General features: G+C 39.6%; 1 protein-coding gene across 1 annotated transcript in view; it reads right to left on the minus strand.

The window, feature by feature from the left end:
• Positions 1-16,829: 16,829 nt before the first annotated feature.
• The window catches only part of LOC138372965 (salivary glue protein Sgs-3-like), a 33,049-nt gene continuing 29,681 nt past the window's right edge, over positions 16,830-20,197 (minus strand). The window contains exon 2 of the mRNA XM_069338947.1: positions 16,830-20,197. This exon is cut by the window's right edge and continues 2,691 nt beyond it. The gene's annotated coding sequence lies outside the window, so the exon portion shown is untranslated.

Raw genomic sequence — 20,197 nt, forward strand, 5'->3', positions numbered from 1 at the left:
GTGGTGGGGTGTGGTGGGGTGTGGTGGGGTGTGGTGGCGTGTGGTGGCGTGTGGTGGGGTGTGGTGGGGTGTGGTGGCGTGTGGTGGGGTGTGGTGGGGTGTGGTGGCGTGTGGTGGGGTGTGGTGGGGTGTGGTGGGGTGTGGTGGCGTGTGGTGGCGTGTGGTGGGGTGTGGTGGGGTGTGGTGGCGTGTGGTGGCGTGTGGTGGGGTGTGTGTGGCGTGTGGTGGGGTGTGGTGGGGTGTGGTGGGGTGTGGGGGTGGGACCGGCGGGATGGGGTGTGATGGGGAGGTGGAAGGGATGGGAGGGGTGGGGCAGTGGCCTTCCCAGATGCCTCTCAAGGCCGGGAGAGGAGTTATTGTAATCCCTTTAGTTCCCAGGAGAGAGAGTATGTAAATAGGGCCTCGTGGCACTGTGGTCTATGTTCTCGACTCGTAATTAAAGGAGCAGGCTTCATTTCCCGAGGTGAACAGAAACGGTTTGGCACAGGTCTGTTGACTTGATGCCTCTGTTTATCTTGCAATATGATAGGTACCAGGAGATTTGTGGTTGTGGGTTGCCTCCAAGAATAGGTCAGCAGTTGACCTGCGTGGGGTACTCTGTAAGGTAAACTGCAGGCTTCCTGTCCCCGACAACAAGAATTACAAGTACTTGAGAATTCATACAGATAATACATGCACCAATGTATACACATGATCCAATACAAAAATATCAGTCAGATATACATACCATGAAAAACAGACTTGAATTCGTACCGAGTCTGTTAGGGCAGGTGTCTGTATATATATATATATATATATATATATATATATATATATATATTACAAATAGGTGAAGAACACGGCATAAAGGGGGGGAGAATAAGGTGTAAATGGGGACGAATAAAGCGGGAAAGGGGAGGAAGCACATACAAAGTTTAATGAAGCGGAGTGGGCGTGGCGTTTTGAGCAGTGTCTTGAACCTTGGCATCTCAGTTACAGCCCCGCTCCTGTGCCAGGTAAGGCCACTACGGGCTCACCATAGCCCGTGCTACTGGCAACTTTTTGTTCCCAGGAGCTGAATCTTAAACAACAACAACGGTGGCATATTCGTGTTCCGGTCTTGTTCTTACTCTCATGGTGGGTAGAGTGAACAGTTCCGTTGTTTGAGTATTTATGGTGGGTTGTTCGGTCTATATATGAATTGCTTCAAGAATTTGTAATCTTCTTACATCTTGGGTTTTGTCTGTTATACAAGTGTTTTTATTCACCACTTCTCTTGTTAGGGTGATGTCATGGGCTTGTCTCATGTGATTTTTGGGGAGATGATTGAAGATCATGATGTCGACCAAGCTGACGAGGTCAAACGCCTCGTCAGCTTGGTCGACGTCATACCTATGTACTTACATTGAAGGTTACATCCTTCGTGGGGGCAAGTGTACATGTTTACAACGCTTGACTGCTGTAGAGGGTTCTCCGTCGGCTTCGAGCTGTTTTTGATAAGGAGTTCGGAAGTCTTCTTGGTTTTGTAGAATATTATCAGGTTTATGTTTTGGTTAGGAGTAGTGCTTTTTACTCCTTTACGGATTATTTCTTTCATTATTCTTTCCTCTTTTATATGTTCACTGTGCATGGTTGATTTGTAATATAATTTTATTGGGGGTGTTGTGGTTTCTGTTCTAGGTTCTGAATTATACCAACGGTCCAAGTGTCTTCTTATAGCAGCGTTTATTTCCGCGTTGCTATATCCGTTGTTCACCAATACCTGAGTTACTCTTTCAAACTCTCTACTCACGTTGCTCCATTCAGAGCAGTGGGTAAGCGCTCGACGAATATAAGCATTGAGAACACTGGCTTTGTATCTTTGGGGGCACTCACTTCTACCGTTCAGGCATAACCCAATGTTGGTGGGCTTGGTATATACGTTGGTGCTTAAAGAGGTTCCTGTTTTTGTTATTAGTACATCCAAGAATGGCAGACTGTTATTTTCACTATTTTCATGTGTAAATCGGAGTACTGACTCTCTCTCTAGGTGTCTTTTTAGGTCAATTAGTTCGTCTGAGTCTTTTACTATGATGAATATGTCATCTACATAACGGCAATATACAGTTGGTTTTTTCTACTATTGAATACAAGAAAATAATCAACACAGAATATTCAGTAATATTCAATGAAATATGTCTAAATTATAACCAGTATACACCAAATTATATATATTAATATATATATATATATGTCGTACCTAATAGCCAGAACGCACTTCTCAGCCTACTATGCAAGGCCAGATTTGCATAATAAGCCAAGTTTTCCTGAATTAATATATTTTCTCTATTTTTTTTCTTATGAAATGATAAAGCTACGCATTTCATTATGTATGAGGTCAATTTTTTTTATTGGAGTTAAAATTAGCGTAGATATATGACCAAACCTAACCAACCCTACCTAACCTAACCTAACCTATCTTTAGAGGTTAGGTTAGGTGAGGTAGCCGAAAAAGTTAGGTTAGGTTAGGTTAGGTAGGTTAGGTTGTCGAAAAACCAATAATTCAGGAAAACTTGGCTTATTAGGCAAATCGGGCCTTGCATAGTAGGCATAAAAGTGCGTTCTGGCTACTAGGTACGACATATATATATATATATATATATATATATATATATATATATATATATATATATATATATATATATATATATATATATATATATATATATATATATATATATATATATATGTCGTACCTAGTAGCCAGAACGCACTTCTCAGCCTACAATGCAAGGCTCGATTTGCCTAATAAGCCAAGTTTTCATGAATTAATTGTTTTTCGACTACCTAACCTACCTAACCTAACCTAACCTATAAAGATAGGCTAGGTTAGGTTAGGTTGGGTTGGTTAGGTTCGGTCATATATCTACGTTAATTTTAACTCCAATAAAAAAAATTTACCTCATACATAATGAAATGGGTAGTTTTATCATATCATAAGAAAAAAAAATAGAGAAAATATATTAATTCAGGAAAACTGCCTCACGTGTGCCCCAAAGAATGAGGTGATTTGATAAAATGCTATGCCCAAGATTACCATCCGAGTGCCGGCGGGGAAGTGGTTCAAATAGCCTCGGCTATCACTTCCTTATGTCCGGTTGTGATGGTCAAGCGGATTAAGGCGTCCCTGTACTTACCAGTTGCGTTGCTCCTGGGAGTATGGGTTCGAGTCACTTCTGGGGTGTGAGTTTTCAGTTGTTTATAGTCCTGGGGACCATTCAGGCTTGTTTGCATTTGTGTTCCTCACGTGTGCCCCAAAGAATGAGGTGATTTGATAAAATGCTTTGCCCAAGATTACAATCCGAGTGCCGGCGGGGAAGTGGTTCAAATAGCCTCGGCTATCACTTCCTTATGTCCGGTCGTGATGGTCAAGCGGATTAAGGCGTCCCTGTACATACCAGTTGCGTTGCTCCTGGGAGTATGGGTTCGAGTCACTTCTGGGGTGTGAGTTTTCAGTTGTATATAGTCCTGGGGACCATTCAGGCTTGTTTGCATTTGTGTTCCTCACGTGTGCCCCAAAGAATGAGGTGATTTGATAAAATGCTATGCCCAAGATTACCATCCGAGTGCCGGCGGGGAAGTGGTTCAAATAGCCTCGGCTATCACTTCCTTATGTCCGGTCGTGATGGTCAAGCGGATTAAGGCATCCCTGTACATACCAGTTGCGTTGCTCCTGGGAGTATGGGTTCGAGTCACTTCTGGGGTGTGAGTTTTCAGTTGTATATAGTCCTGGGGACCATTCAGGCTTGTTTGCATTTGTGTTCCTCACGTGTGCCCCAAAGAAAGAGGTGATTTGATAAAATGCTATGCCCAAGATTACCATCCGAGTGCCGGCGGGGAAGTGGTTCAAATAGCCTTGGCTATCACTTCCTTATGTCCGGTCGTGATGGTCAAGCGGATTAAGGCGTCCCTGTACATACCAGTTGCGTTGCTCCTGGGAGTATGGGTTTGAGTCACTTCTGGGGTGTGAGTTTTCAGTTGTATATAGTCCTGGGGACCATTCAGGCTTGTTTGCATTTGTGTTCCTCACGTGTGCCCCAAAGAAAGAGGTGATTTGATAAAATGCTATGCCCAAGATTACCATCCGAGTGCCGGCGGGGAAGTGGTTCAAATAGCCTCGGCTATCACTTCCTTATGTCCGGTAGTGATGGTCAAGCGGATTAAGGCGTCCCTGTACATACCAGTTGCGTTGCTCCTGGGAGTATGGGTTCGAGTCACTTCTGGGGTGTGAGTTTTCAGTTTTATATATATATATATATATATATATATATATATATATATATATATATATATATATATATATATATACATATATATATATATATATATATATATATATATATATATATATATATTTATTTATTTATTTTGGTAGCAGTCTTTCCTGTAGACATATATTATTAAATATGACCGAAAAAGTAAGATTAATAATTCTAACACGAATTTTCTCTATCTTTCTTACGTTTCTTTTTACTGTTGTTGGTAATTCAAAGATCAATTCTCCAAAATTCATTTTTATTTCTAGTCTGATGCGACACTTGAGCGCGTTTCGTAAAACTTATTACATTTTCAAAGATTTTAGTTTACAAATACACAACTGAAACTGAATAGAGCTTTGCACATCTTCGAGTTTATATCTACATTTGGGTGAGGTGGATGAGGTGAAAACGAACTTTCAACAATGGGTATTAAATTCAAACACAAGACAGAACACGAAACAATGGGTATTGAATGAAAGTAATTGTAGAAAGCTTATTGGTACATATTTCTTGATGCTACTATATTGGAGCGGAGTCTTGAAGTGACTCCGCTTCAATACTGACACTTACTGACACTTCAAGACTTCGCTCCAATATAGAAGCATCAAGAAATATGGACCAAAGCTTTCTACAATTACTTCCATTCAATACCTATTGTTTCGTGTTCTGTCTTGTGTTTGAATTTAATACCCATTTAATACCCATTGTTGAAAGTTCGTTTTCACCTCATCCACCTCACCCAAATGTAGATATAAACTCGAAGATGTGCAAAGCTCTATTCAGTTTCAGTTGTGTGTTTGTAAACTAAAGTCTTTGAAAATGTAATAAGTTTTACGAAACGCGCTCAAGTGTCGCGTGAGACTAGAAATAAAAATGAATTTTGGAGAATTGATCTTTGAATTACCTCAACAGTAAAAAGAAACGTAAGAAAGATAGAGAAAATTCGTGTTAGAATTATTAATCTTACTTTTTCGGTCATATTTAATAACATATATATATATATATATATATATATATATATATATATATATATATATATATACAATCTTTGGACAACACCCACCAGTGGGACTCGAACCCAGAAAGCACAACTACCTTCCAGTAGCTGGCATAACTAGTATGCTTTAACCCACTACGCCATCAGACCTTACAAAAGAAGTAGATAGTTCGAGATATATATATCTCAAACATCTCTACCTCCCGAAGGCACCAGATGAGTGAGGGGTCAATCTGCAATTTTCGTCAAGCCACTGTCAATGTGAGAGAACTCGTGTCCAGCTTATAAGCCTATACTTGCATAAACCACAAGTGAAGATAAACAATCTTTGGACAACACCCACCAGTGGGACTCGAACCCAGAAAGCACAACTACCTTCCAGTAGCTGGCATACTAGTTATGCCAGCTACTGGAAGGTAGTTGTGCTTTCTGGGTTCGAGTCCCACTGGTGGGTGTTGTCCAAAGATTGTTTATCTTCACTTGTGGTTTATGCAAGTATAGGCATATATATATATATATATATATATATATATATATATATATATATATATATATATATATATATATATATATATGTATATATATATATATATATATATATATATATATATATATATATATATATATATATATATATATATATATATATATATATATATATATATATATATATATATTGGGGGCCTCGGAGTTCGAACAGCAACGCAAATTGGCAAATTGCTGTTCCAGTCTTCCTGTCCTCCTCATCGGCATCCGACGACATTGTGAAGGAAATTCTATCTGCCCACTTACATCAGCTGGCAGGTGTACATGATCCCAATTTTACACGCTGTGCCACAGAGTGGGCCTCTCGTGCAGGCCCATCACCTCAACCACCATCCCCGAAAGCCCACAAGCAACCCAGCTGGGATGGCCCCATTGTAGAGCAAGGTGCTGCAGAGTGCCTGGGTGCTGCAACAACACAACACGACATTGCTCGCCTCACAGCAGTAGCAGCCCCACATGCAGGGGATTTCCTATTAGCAACCCTAATGTCGGCAACTGGCACGCGTCTCACACTACACGCCCTCTGAATTACTGTGGCCCTCCACTTTGCTGCCCCAATCCACACCAGATATAGGTGTATTTGCAGCGAGGTGGTGGCTGACAGGTACAGCCACCATGGCCTACTCTGCCAAAGCACAGGGGGATGGCACTCGAGGCACAGTGAAGTTAACGACATCATCAAGAGGAGCCTCACCACAGCTGGATGCCCAGCTGAAAGAGAGCCCCGTTACCTAACGCCCCGTAACTCTGATGCTCTTATTGGTCGCCTGGATGGCATCACAATGAACCCCTGGAAGAATGGCAAGCAGTTGGTATGGGACTACACGTGCGTATCAACCCTGGCTAACACCTGCATTAACCTCAGTGTTGCACAACCAGGTGGCGCTGCCACCCACAGGGAAGCAGCCAAATCAAGTAAGTACAGAGAACTGGATCATCACTATAATTTTGTCCCCATTGCTTCTGAGACACTCGGCGCCTGGGGTAAAAGTGCTACCAGTTTTTTGAAGGAACTGGGTTCTAAGCTCATTGAAACAACAAGGGACCCTAGAGCTGCCAGCTTTCTTTTCCAGCGCCTCAGCGTGGCGATACAGAGGGGAAATGTGCACTGCATTCAGGGTTCCTGCCCGCCATCTGAGGAGCTGGAGGAACTCGACAACTTATGATAATTATCTTTGTAACGTATATGTAACTCCTTTTTTGTAACAAAGTTCAAATAAAACAAATATATATGTATACATACAAAAGAATGGGGGTGGTAGAAGAAGATAATATTAGTGTTCAGTGAGAAACCACAAGGTCTCCTCTGAATACTTTTTATTTTCTTCTCAGAGACTATGGGTTCCCACATTGGCACCAGAGGTGGTACCCTCACAAACTTATATATATATATATATATATATATATATATATATATATATATATATATATATATACAAAAAACTACATACTGTACTTGCAATTAAGAGGCATTTTTTCAACAGACAAAGAGATTTTTCATTTTTCAAATATTTCTTTAATTTTAAAAATTAGTTTACTCCTAAAAATATTTGCAGCTTGTATATATTTTCTACTTGTATATTCTATATTTATATATAATTATATAAAATCTGTACAACATGAGTTTTCTAGCATAGTTAACCATAGTTTTATTTAAGAAGGGCATCATTAAGAGAGTTTCTAATTTACATTACGTAAGGTTTCTTATTAAAGCCACGTATTGTATTTATATAAGAACAGACATTAAAGTTGTAATACGGGATGCGAACCTGCATCCTTGGGCTCCACGGGTACATGCTCCACCCCCCGTGGACCATAATATGCTCAATGGACTTGTGGTTCGGTCAGTAGTGACCGCGTGTGCTTGGGAAGTCCACGGATGTGAGTTCGAGCCCATTGTATGGCCCAACTATTGTATCGTAGATGTATTGCCTGATTGTGTTTTGATGATGTATCTAATGAAAGTTATTTCATGCCGTGCATTTCTGTATGTTGTATGATGTATACATAATGTATAGACTTTGAGAATAACATTATAAAAGTTTAAACCATTATAAATGCATAACCCTATATAGTATTTATATTTTGTATTTATAAATATATAATATTATAAATAAGTCTTGTAAAGGGGGAATTAACAACTCTCAATGAACCTATCAACACATATGTTTGTATTTACTGTGTCTGCAGGTTCGACCCCGCCTGTCTGACTCTAGACAGGCGGAGTCCAAGAGCTAATACTTGGCTCCTGCAGGCGCAAATAGTAAATACACATAAACAGTTACATATGTACGCATCTACATTGACAGTTAAGTGTGTGTGCGCGACCGCGTTAATTAATGGACATTGCACTCTTAATACTAATATGTAAATAATTATACAGCTTGCCGGAAACTGTAATGAGCTTATCATTTGACATTATGGAATGAAGCTATTAATGAAATAACAGCAAATTTATCATAGTATATATTTCTATAAAATTTCTTGGTCTGCAGTATTTTAAAATATATATTTATTTGAAGCACTTTTTTTATATATTTAGTAAATATATGTCACTAAAGCTGTACTTTTTATTTCTGTGTACTTGCGCTGAAATTACTTTATTCTTGTAGCTTGTTCAGGATTTAAGTATATAGGGGCGGTTGTTTAGTAAATATATGTGATGACCATAGGGATAATATCTATTATAGTTGAAGATCTATATACGCATAAGAGACGTTAGCCTAGAGCATAGACTAGCTTTTTGGAACCGGAGTGGCGCAAGATACTGTTAAAATAGACTAATCTTAATCATATACAAATGTACTTTTTTGTATAATTTCATGTTCGTAATTTTATCCCCTAGATAAGATCTGAATTTCTGTGAAGGACGATTATCCTGCCGTTCATAGGAAAGCAATAGATTTGTTGATGCAGTTTTCAACTTACATGTGCTACCAATCTTCCTCTCACTTAACCATTATAAAGAGTCAAGACAGAAATCATCACTTTTTTCAGTTGAAAATTAAATCCCTGTCTTTACTTCAAGCAGCTATTACGTGTTTGTGTATCAAAGGACATGTACAGATTTCACATTAAAAATCTAATTTCATTATTTAAATTGGTTTAAAAACTAGCATTGTCTTGCCCCATAAATTTGTTCACATTGCTATGATTTATCTTATGCTTTTTCATCATTTATAAAAAAAAAATTGTGTTGACAGATATAGTTGACTTTTTTACTAAATTTATTTTATATATTAATAAATATACATATATAAAAATTTATGTAGGGGTTCCTTGAGACATGAACAGTATTTTAAGGATTTTCTACAAGGAGGAAATGTTAAGAAACGCTGCTCTAATGCAATATTTTCCTTGAAGACCAGTAAATTATATATCTTCCAAACTACACCAATATTAGACTTATTCCGTCAGATCGATAAATCCTTTGCATGATATACCGACCCAAGATAACGAATGACTAAAACATCCTGAAATCTATGTTCTAGGTTGGATAATACAGTATGTGGATACTGAGGGTGTAGTATCCTGCTTCTCGGGGTAAATACACTGAGTTTTCACTTTAATCCTGGACTGTGTTCAGGACAAAAGTACACTTGCTGACTGATCATTAAGCCATTGCATTAGGCCATTAAGTCTTAATAATCCTTCAGAGGCTGCGAGATCTTTATATCCCTCCAGCGGTTGGTAGGCCATAAGCCTAACATGAAAGTAAAAATTTCCCAGACTTATATATAAAAATCCAAACGTGAATTACGAAATAATTACGAAAAATGGCATATAAAGAGTCAAAATTGTTTCAGCGAGCTCCGGCGAGACATAATTCAGGCGGGGGTCGGGCGAGACCTGCCATCTGTTAGCAGCCTGGAGAACCATGAACAACTTGCCGCCGCCAATCATAAATATATATATATATAATTTTGTCCCACTTGTTTCACGCTGCTTAACGTTTTCATTGTAGGTAGAAAACGAGTAATGAAGATGCCGGCCTTTACACAAAAGTCATTTATATAATTACTTTCAGCGGTTCAGTTTAATCAAGTGCCTTAATGTTAGTTTTATAATTACTCATCCCTACTCCTATATACATATATGTTATATATACTTCTATATTATATATATATAGGCCTTCGTAATCCTTCAGAGGATAGTAGGCCCTAACCAGTGTCCTTTTGAGCGTTCCCGCCGTCACTAAACTGCCCGAACCTAACCTACCAGAGGCCCCACGAATACAAAACGAACTATTACATTAATTTTGCGAGCCGCTGTGATTTTTAGTACGTAACTTTTTGTCCTTAGGAGGATTTATATGTTAAAATGTGATGTACTGCTCGAGAGGCTGCGTTGTTTAGTACCCCTCCAGAGGGTGCTAAGCTTAATAACACCACACCAGACCAACACCAGACCAGACCAACACCACACCAGACCAACACCTGGGACCAACACCACACCAGACCAACACCTGGGACCAACACCACACCAGACCAACACCAGACCAGACCAACACCTGGGACCAACACCACACCAGACCAACACCTGGGACCAACACCACACCAGACCAACACCTGGGACCAGCACCACACCAGACCAACACCTGGGACCAGCACCACACCAGACCAACACCACACCAGACCAACACCTGGGACCAGCACCACACCAGACCAACACCAGGGACCAGCACCACACCAGACCAACACCTGGGACCAGCACCACACCAGACCAACACCTGGGACCAGCACCACACCAGACCAACACCTGGGACCAACACCACACCAGACCAACACCTGGGACCAACACCACACCAGACCAACACCTGGGACCAACACCACACCAGACCAACACCTGGGACCAACACCACACCAGACCAACACCTGGGACCAACACCACACCAGACCAACACCTGGGACCAGCACCACACCAGACCAACACCTGGGACCAACACCACACCAGACCAACACCTGGGACCAACACCACACCAGACCAACACCTGGGACCAACACCACACCAGACCAACACCTGGGACCAACACCACACCAGACCAACACCTGGGACCAACACCACACCAGACCAACACCTGGGACCAACACCACACCAGACCAACACCTGGGACCAGCACCACACCAGACCAACACCTGGGACCAACACCACACCAGACCAACCCCTGGGACCAACACCATACCAGGCCAACACCTGGGACCAACACCATACCAGACCAACACCTGGGACCAACACCACAGCAGACCAACACCTGGGACCAACACCACACCAGACCAACCCCTGGGACCAACACCATACCAGGCCAACACCTGGGACCAACACCATACCAGACCAACACCTGGGACCAACACCACAGCAGACCAACACCTGGGACCAGCACCACACCAGACCAACACCTGGGACCAACACCACACCAGACCAACACCTGGGACCAACACCACACCAGACCAACACCTGGGACCAACACCTGGGACCAACACCACACCAGACCAACACCTGGGACCAACACCTGGGACCAACACCACACCAGACCAACACCTGGGACCAACACCACACCAGACCAACACCTGGGACCAACACCATACCAGACCAACACCTGGGACCAACACCACACCAGACCAACACCTGGGACCAACACCACACCAGACCAACACCTGGGACCAACACCACACCAGACCAACACCTGGGACCAGCACCACACCAGACCAACACCTGGGACCAACACCACACCAGACCAACACCTGGGACCAACACCACACCAGACCAACACCTGGGACCAACACCACACCAGACCAACACCTGGGACCAACACCACACCAGGCCAACACCTGGGACCAACACCACACCAGACCAACACCTGGGACCAACACCACACCAGGCCAACACCTGGGACCAACACCACACCAGACCAACACCTGGGGCCAACACCACACACCCGAAATACAAACTAGCCTATTATATATCTTGTCCCAACTAGCATCATATTTCAATCGTAATAATAATAATACTGAATTATAGGCCCTCCTATCATCAGTGCCATTACTGTTTTTGTTATAATGTTTATAACTTACATTTTTGTTACAATTAGAAGTATTATTTCTATCATTTGACTTATTTGCAAAACTGTACTACTAAGCCTGAGCCTGGTAGTTTGACCTTTTGCCTAACAACTTTGAACATCTTAGTATAACTTCTTACCAAAAAAGTATTAATAATATCCTGCACATAATTAAAAGACTACAAATATTTATTTTAGCTTAGTTTTACCGAAATTTTAGTGTTAAGTTTGAGTGATTAGCTAAGTGTTGCAAATCATGCAAATTAAACTGACCATGTCTACAATTCAATAAGTTGCAATTTAACTTCTTTAAATCTTTAAACTTCTTTAAAGGAAAACGACGATCAAATCTGGCTGCTGACAACGTAGGGAGATGTGAACCTCTTTCATTTTGTTCACACTTTCTTCTGTAATGATTTTGTTCAATTATTGCAACAGATGTGAACTTGTAGTAGGTTGATCGTTCAGCTTGAGGTCTGGCCTGTCAAATTAACAATGTTAGAACAATCAGATACTTTTCATTTCATATTAGTTCCAAATTAAGTTTATATAGAAAAAAATAAAAATATTATGGCACCAGTATTATTCAGTGTACATCACAAAACAAATCTTCTAACTCGTTTTTTTACCATAAATACAAAATTAATATTTTTCCTAGCTCAAAATTTCATTTTGGTGAAATGAAATTTGGTGAAATTTCACCAAATTTTGGTGTGATAAAGCAAGTTGACTATAAAGCAACGTGATAAAGCGTGTTGGGGCATGTGATCTGCCCCCATTTCTGAGGACTAAAGTTTTCAGTGCGTTTTCTTGAATGATATAACCGAACTCTGTATAGATTCTCGGTGAACGTAAACTAAGAGTTTACTTTAATCTTGCATCATGTTGAGAACTAAAGTATACTTGTTGGTTGGTCAGTAAACTATTATAGTGGTCTTAATAATTCTCCAGAGGTTTATAAGTCTTAAGCCCAATACCAAGCCAACCACGTTTTTCAAAACCACACAAAGTTATTTGGATTCACATGGAACCCAAACCGTCAAAATAAACAAAATAAATTAATTCACAGTGCAGTAATATCATTACTTGATGAATCAAATATTTCACACCCACCACACCACACATACCTACCCACCACACCACACACACACCACATATACCTACCCACCACACCACACATACCTACCCACCACACCACATATACCTGACATATTAACAGTGCCACCACTTGCAATTCCACCGCAGTTAGACCATTCCTCATATGATACAACTACGTGTCCCTCAGCCCTCTGACCATGCTTGAAAGGTCAAACCACATACCGAGATTTTCAAATTTATGCGATTATAAATATAAATACTAAAATTGTGGTGTTATTACATTTAACACTAATTCTGCAAAATAAAAGCAACAAGTATTTCATGACTCTAGATTTTAAGGACTGTTAGAAAGTTGTATGATTTGCTAAAATTCTTTATATATTTAAGTATTTCTCAGCTTGCATCGAAAGTAAATATTATTTTTTTTTATATACAGTACCAGACATATAATATAAAAATTATATAAATACTATACTACAATGTAACCACTAAATATTGACCCTGTGGTTTTGTTAAAGTAATTTATTACAAACCAACATTGCAGCATAGATAATAGGTAAGACACATTATATTTATACAAGGCATAAATATATTAGGAGTTAGCACTCGTTTGCGGTGAATAGTTTCCTTCAGTCCTGGACTATGTTCAGGACTAAACTGTACTTGCTGGTTTAGATAGGATTAGAAACATTTTTGTTTCCACCACCACTCATCCCGCGGGCGGTGGTGGACCCCATACTCATCCCGCGGGCGGTGGTGGACCCCATACCCATCTCGCGGGCGGTGGTGGACCCCATACCCATCCGGCGGGCGGTGGTGGACCCCATACCCATCCCGCGGGCGGTGGTGGACCCCATACCCATCCCGCGGGCGGTGGTGGACCCCATACCCATCCCGCGGGCGGTGGTGGACCCCCTACCCATCCCGCGGGCGGTGGTGGACCCCATACCCATCCCGCGGGCGGTGGTGGACCCCATACCCATCCCGCGGGCGGTGGTGGACCCCATACCTATCCCGTGGGGGGTGGTGGACCCCATACCTATCCCGTGGGGGGTGGTGGCCCCCATACCCATCCTGCGGGCGGTGGTGGACCACATACCCATCCCGTGGTCGGTGGTGGAAAGGGTTACAGAGGCACATAATTGGTTCAAGAACCGTTTAAAAATAGCCTTAGAAACTCTCCAGTTGTTGATAGCCATTGTGTCCAACACCGAACCAATATTCCTTTATAAAATGAATGATGGTGAGGATTCAGCTACTCGGAACAAAAGTTCCAAGTAGCACGGGCTATGGTTAGCCCAAACTATCATTTTATCCAAGTAGATTATATCATGAACATTTATATATAATTGTACATACTATTATGGTAACAAGAGTGGGCCAGTAAGGTAATTAATATTTGAATACAATATTGATAACTTGAATTCTGTCTGCTTTGAAATATAAATTTTTATATACAATATGCTTATTTATATAAAATTACGTATCTATAATATTTAATTTTTTACGTGTGACCTAGGAAATAAAACGCCTCACATCCAAAACTTTGTTAAACACTACATCTTGTGATTAAGATTTTTCTTTGAATTACAGATTTTTTACACCCTAATTTTGCTGGGTGGACTATAGACTTTTAGAGTAGGTAATGGAGCCGGTTACCTGGAGCATACTTGAAGAGGATTTCGAGAAGTCTACTCCCCGAGCCCGGCCTGGCGATAACGTAGTCAAATAGACTCATTCAACGTCGTGTTTTTTATTTAAGATGGTCAGGGAAGGCTTGCAATGGATAGATTATATAGGAACCATGCTCGAATATCCTTTCATGCATTAACGATACATTACTTCAGATGCTTTAGCATCAAGATATATTTGATTATCTTACCTTGATGTATTCTGCACTAGACATACTGGGTTATGTCAGAGAAGTTTTCTTAAACAATTATATTTCAAGTTAAATCGAGGGGTTAGTACCATCTAGTCTTGTAATTCCTTATATTTGTTAAATTACTGACATGTAAAAAAGCACCAAGTCCTCATGTTGATTATTTACAAGTTATAATAATCCAAAGTTTTACTAGTGACAGACCAAACTTTTTTTTTTGGTTGGTATTTGGGGAGGTAGAGCACTGGGCCATGCAGTACCTGCTTATGCCCAGGTACCGCACGTGGCAGTCTAGTACTGGCCACAAACCCTATACCTGGTTTTATCATATTTAACCCTTGTTCAGTTTTCATTCTTCGCGACAATTTTCTATAGTTTAAATTGTTTCTTATTAATCGGGACTTTGAACTTGCTGATGCCACTAAGGCATAATTTCCCCCCAAACTTTGTTCCAGCCTGTGCCTATAAGATATCTATAAGATATGTATAAGATATCTTATAGAAGACGACCTTAAGATAACTGGTGATTCCTTATCTAGAGCTGTGACATGTTTCATAACTCAGCAGCCTTCACGCACCTTCAAGATGTCTTCCCTTAGCTATCTGAGATCAAAGGTCAGAGCAGAGATTGGGGGAAAATCATATTAATTGTTTATACTTGTGAAGACATCTTGAGGTTATCTTGAGATGATTTCGGGGCTTTTTAGTGTCCCCGCGGCCCGGTCCTCGACCAGGCCTCCACCCCCAGGAAGCAGCCCGTGACAGCTGACTAACACCCAGGTACCTATTTTACTGCTAGGTAACAGGGGCATAGGGTGAAAGAAACTCTGCCCATTGTTTCTCGCCGGCGCCTGGGATCGAACCCAGGACCACAGGATCACAAGTCCAGCGTGCTGTCCGCTCGGCCGACCGGCTTCCTTCCGACATAATTAAACATTGACCACCCAAGAACAAAAAACAAATTGGTAATATAATTAATTTACTACAATAACTCAAAAGGTTTAATACACACATTTGAACCCAGTTGTACAATACATATTCATATAATTTAAAGATTTCTTTATAGCAAATTCCATTTGTGTTTTCTGCATCAATTAAGCCCATATTATTGGCAAGATCTTAAATGAATGCTAAACCCGGGGGGGGGGGGGGGGGAACAAAACATGCTTCAGTAATGTTTAATAAATGTTGATTCGTTCTTTATTTCGTCTTCTGTCCAGATTTGCCTTTGAAAAGTGGAAAAGCCCACAGAGGTGTTTAACTTAATTTACTTTAGAAAAATTCATTAACTTTTCTTGTTAGTGAAGACAATTAACCTTGGCCACCAATTACTTCCAAATTGGGTTTTGAAATGTATTAGTAATGTCAAATCCATGATTTTTTTAGGACAAAATTCCTCATTCAAAAGTAACAAAATATACTTTTATGAAGCAAATTAGTTTTTTAACTCATTTGGCTACTGTGAAGGAAAATAATTAAAATTGTAAACTTTGCACATTTTAGAATTACTATATACACGGTGTAACCTTGCACTGGTTCCGAGGATCAGCGTCCCCGCGGCCCGGTCCCTAACCAGGCCTACTTAAAACCTAATTAAACTGTATGGAATTAACTCCCGTCAGTGTTAACGCTAATTGAATTAAAAATGTAAGCTAGTTACATTTACAATGCATAATTCAATTCTATACAGTTCCTTTAGTTGTTGTTAAAGGTTTACACTGAATTTTAAGTTATAAACGCACAGCCTACTTCCAATTTTAATCCGTATGTGGCATAGCAAAAATTATTAACATTAGCCACTTTCAACAGCTATGATCATTTTAACAGACGTGCTGAAATGCAAGCACAATGAATTGAAAATTTAACAATACAGATTTTATTACATGGCTATTTTCTCTGCCTTTTAATTAAGTAACATTAAACGTACAACTCTTTCTGCAAAAAATCACAGCGCAGGGACAATCCAAACTCTTTAATATTGATGTATTTTATTCTTTGTTTCCTCATCATTTATTTACAATAATTTTCACTTAATTTGGACAATACTCTTATTTACAATATACATATATTACTACGAATTCTACAATCTTCAATGAGATCAGCATTTGAAGTTCCTTTTTGAACTTCGTGAAAGAGAAATTCGGCCAATTCTCACAACGTAATATTGCCAGTTTCTCCATTTTCAGTCTAAACTTTGGAAGACACTTGAAAAACAAAAATAAAAATAATACTATTAGGAAATTCAGAACAGTATTTTCAACAGACACGGAATCGGTTAACGAAAAATAATGGATATACACATTAATTTTCGAAACTGTCTTGCCGAAAGTATTGACCTATCAGATGATTCAAATGTTCAAATTGTTACTCACTTGTACTCTTGACTAGCCTAAATGTATAAAAAAAATGTGTAAATTAATACAAATTCAAGTGAATATCGACACTAGAAATGCATACATTTACAATACTATTATTGTATGAATGTTACAAGTTACATTGCCAAGCTTGTACAAAGAAACAACCAACTTAAAACACAATGAACATTAAAGAAAATGAACATTAAATATGTTCAGTGAGAACATTTTGGAGCACCATCGCAGGCGCGAACTTAAGACTTCGTGACTTCTGAACACCAAGAGTTTATGAGACTTTTGGTTATGAGGCTTTTAAGCTCGTCTTGGGTGATGTCTGACGAGGCAAGACAACAGTTTAATCCACACCACATTGCTCCAAAATATTCTCATCGATATATACATATATATATACACATATATATATACACATATATATACACACATATATATACACACATATATATACACACATATATATACACACATATATATACACACATATATATACACACATATATATACACACATATATATACACATATATATATACACATATATATATATACACATATATATATACACACATATATATACACACATATATATATACACATATATATACACATATATATATACATATATATATACACATATATATATACACATATATATATACACATATATATGCATATATATATGCATATATATATACATATATATATACATATATATATCAAGCTACCGTGATTTCGGCACATGTTCACTTTGTTCCTAAGTCAAATTTGGTGTTCTAGATTAATGCTTACAAGACTCTTCCTAGACAACAACAACACCATGCCAAAGTAGCAGTGAAGAACCTCTTTACGACAACATTTGGCACTTAAGGCACAAACACACACCTAAACCACCACCTTCCATACACCAACTCACTACATTGTTCATGTTAAGCAAACATGTCCCGCCCCATCCCCTCCCCCCCGCATGGTCACCGGCTAATACATATCGGGACATGTTTGGGATCAGTTGGGACATGCACAGCATCTTTATATTTGTTACAAATGTTTTGGTTTTGCATCCTTATAACTTTGAGCAACATATGAGTTACCATTAGCCAATGGAAGTACAAGCTTAATTTCTGGTAACATTAAAACATAAAAAAATAAAAGGGAGCAAAGGAAAACCATTATTACAGTACTTTGAAACACTTTTGGTAAAACTGAAAAATCACTTTCCCTGCAAAGGCAAGTCTCCTCTTTGACAAGTCTGCAGGGACAAATTCAGAAAGATTAAGTGTAAAAAAAGAGAGAACAAGACTTGCCATACAGAAACTTAAAATAAATTGAACAGGTACTGCAAAATAAGGGGAAAAATAAATATATAAAAAATGAGTTTGAAAGCAAATCAAATGATTCACCAGACACTTCTACAATTTTAAAGGAATTTATATTATCAATAATATAATGTGTACTCGACAATGCATTTCTTGTGTCTATACAATATACAGATGTTTTCTTCAACTCTGTTCCTGAAGGTAACTTTACCTAACGAACAAGAATAGAAACAAGTGTCAGCATTGAGTACGGAAACTGATAAAACAATGAACAAACGGAAAGGGACGGAAAGGGGGAAGAGGGAAGATAAGAGAAGAAAAGGGTACAACACATATGGGAGCCATTCCAAACACGATGTCTGACAAGTATTTTTTAAATTAAATAAAAACTGTTACTTTAATTAAGGTAACGATTGTGGCAGTGACCATATCACGCGCGAATGCAACAACTCCTCTCTAATTATCTTGAAGCCTAAGAACTTGTGTTCACTAACTACTACAAACAGACGTCCCTAAAGCCTCTTGTCACCCACACTGCCACCACCCCCACTCAACATCCTCCACACAGAAACTAGCTTTAGCTTTCTTTGGCCAAAAGGATTTCTCCAAATAATTTGTTAAGGCTGCGGTCAATGGGTCGAGTGTAATAAGATGGTGGGATGGTCGGCCAGGGTGACACGAGTCTAAGACAGACTTCTGCACTGGGTAAACTGGTTATATCCTGGGTAAAACTATTGTCGGCATGGAAGCAAGGCAGTGTATGAACAGCGATAGGCTACATGGATGGCGCTCTTGACTGCTTCCCTCAGCGATTCAAGACTTTTGCAGTTTTAACATACAATGTTTCCGTGGCATATGCGTCGCATTTGTACCACTGAATCTTACTAATTTATTTTAATAATATTCATGCAATAAAGCATTCCAACAAAATTTGATTTAAGATAGTGTTTGAGAATATCCACACGAGTGCCTCGATCACACAACTGGGAATGACAGTTTCGAGCACCACTGAACATGACAGAAACTAGAAGATTCTCTGCCGCTTAAAAACACATTTATGAAGCCAAGCTGCATCTCCCAAGTGTGCAGGGAAACATTCAACAGTAGCATAAGCTGGGTTAAGTTGGGTATCATTGGACTTAATTTACTATTACATGACATAAGGAGTCAATGTATTGAACTACCATCGGAACTACATAGCGCCTTACACTCGGAATATATAGGTAAGTTAATACATAAATAATGTAGATGGATGTAAATATACTTAGGAAGGAGAAATGGTTAAAATTTGACTCATAAGTCAGCGATAGATCTAAAACCAAGAAATGGGGACAAAAACTATGCAAAGAGTTTAACTGACAAACTGTAACTGGTTGACAAAATAAAACACAGAATACAGGCTCTTTCAAAAGTTTCAATCAAGCGGAGCCTCATTATCACTCCGACCTGACTGACGAAGAGATGGACGAACCATGTTGAAGACAACCAATCACAGCAAAAGGTAGCGCTGCTTCCAAAATGAGATCATTTATTCGACAACTCTGTAGTCTTTGTATCGTGACATCAAAAGGCAGGTAACTATCGAGCCAAAAAACTAACAAATCCAATTCTGGACAAACCCTCTCCACCAGGAAACTGACCCCCATGGCTAGCCG

The sequence above is a fragment of the Procambarus clarkii genome, chromosome 40, assembly GCF_040958095.1.
Source record: "Procambarus clarkii isolate CNS0578487 chromosome 40, FALCON_Pclarkii_2.0, whole genome shotgun sequence".
Lineage (NCBI taxonomy): Eukaryota > Metazoa > Arthropoda > Malacostraca > Decapoda > Cambaridae > Procambarus > Procambarus clarkii.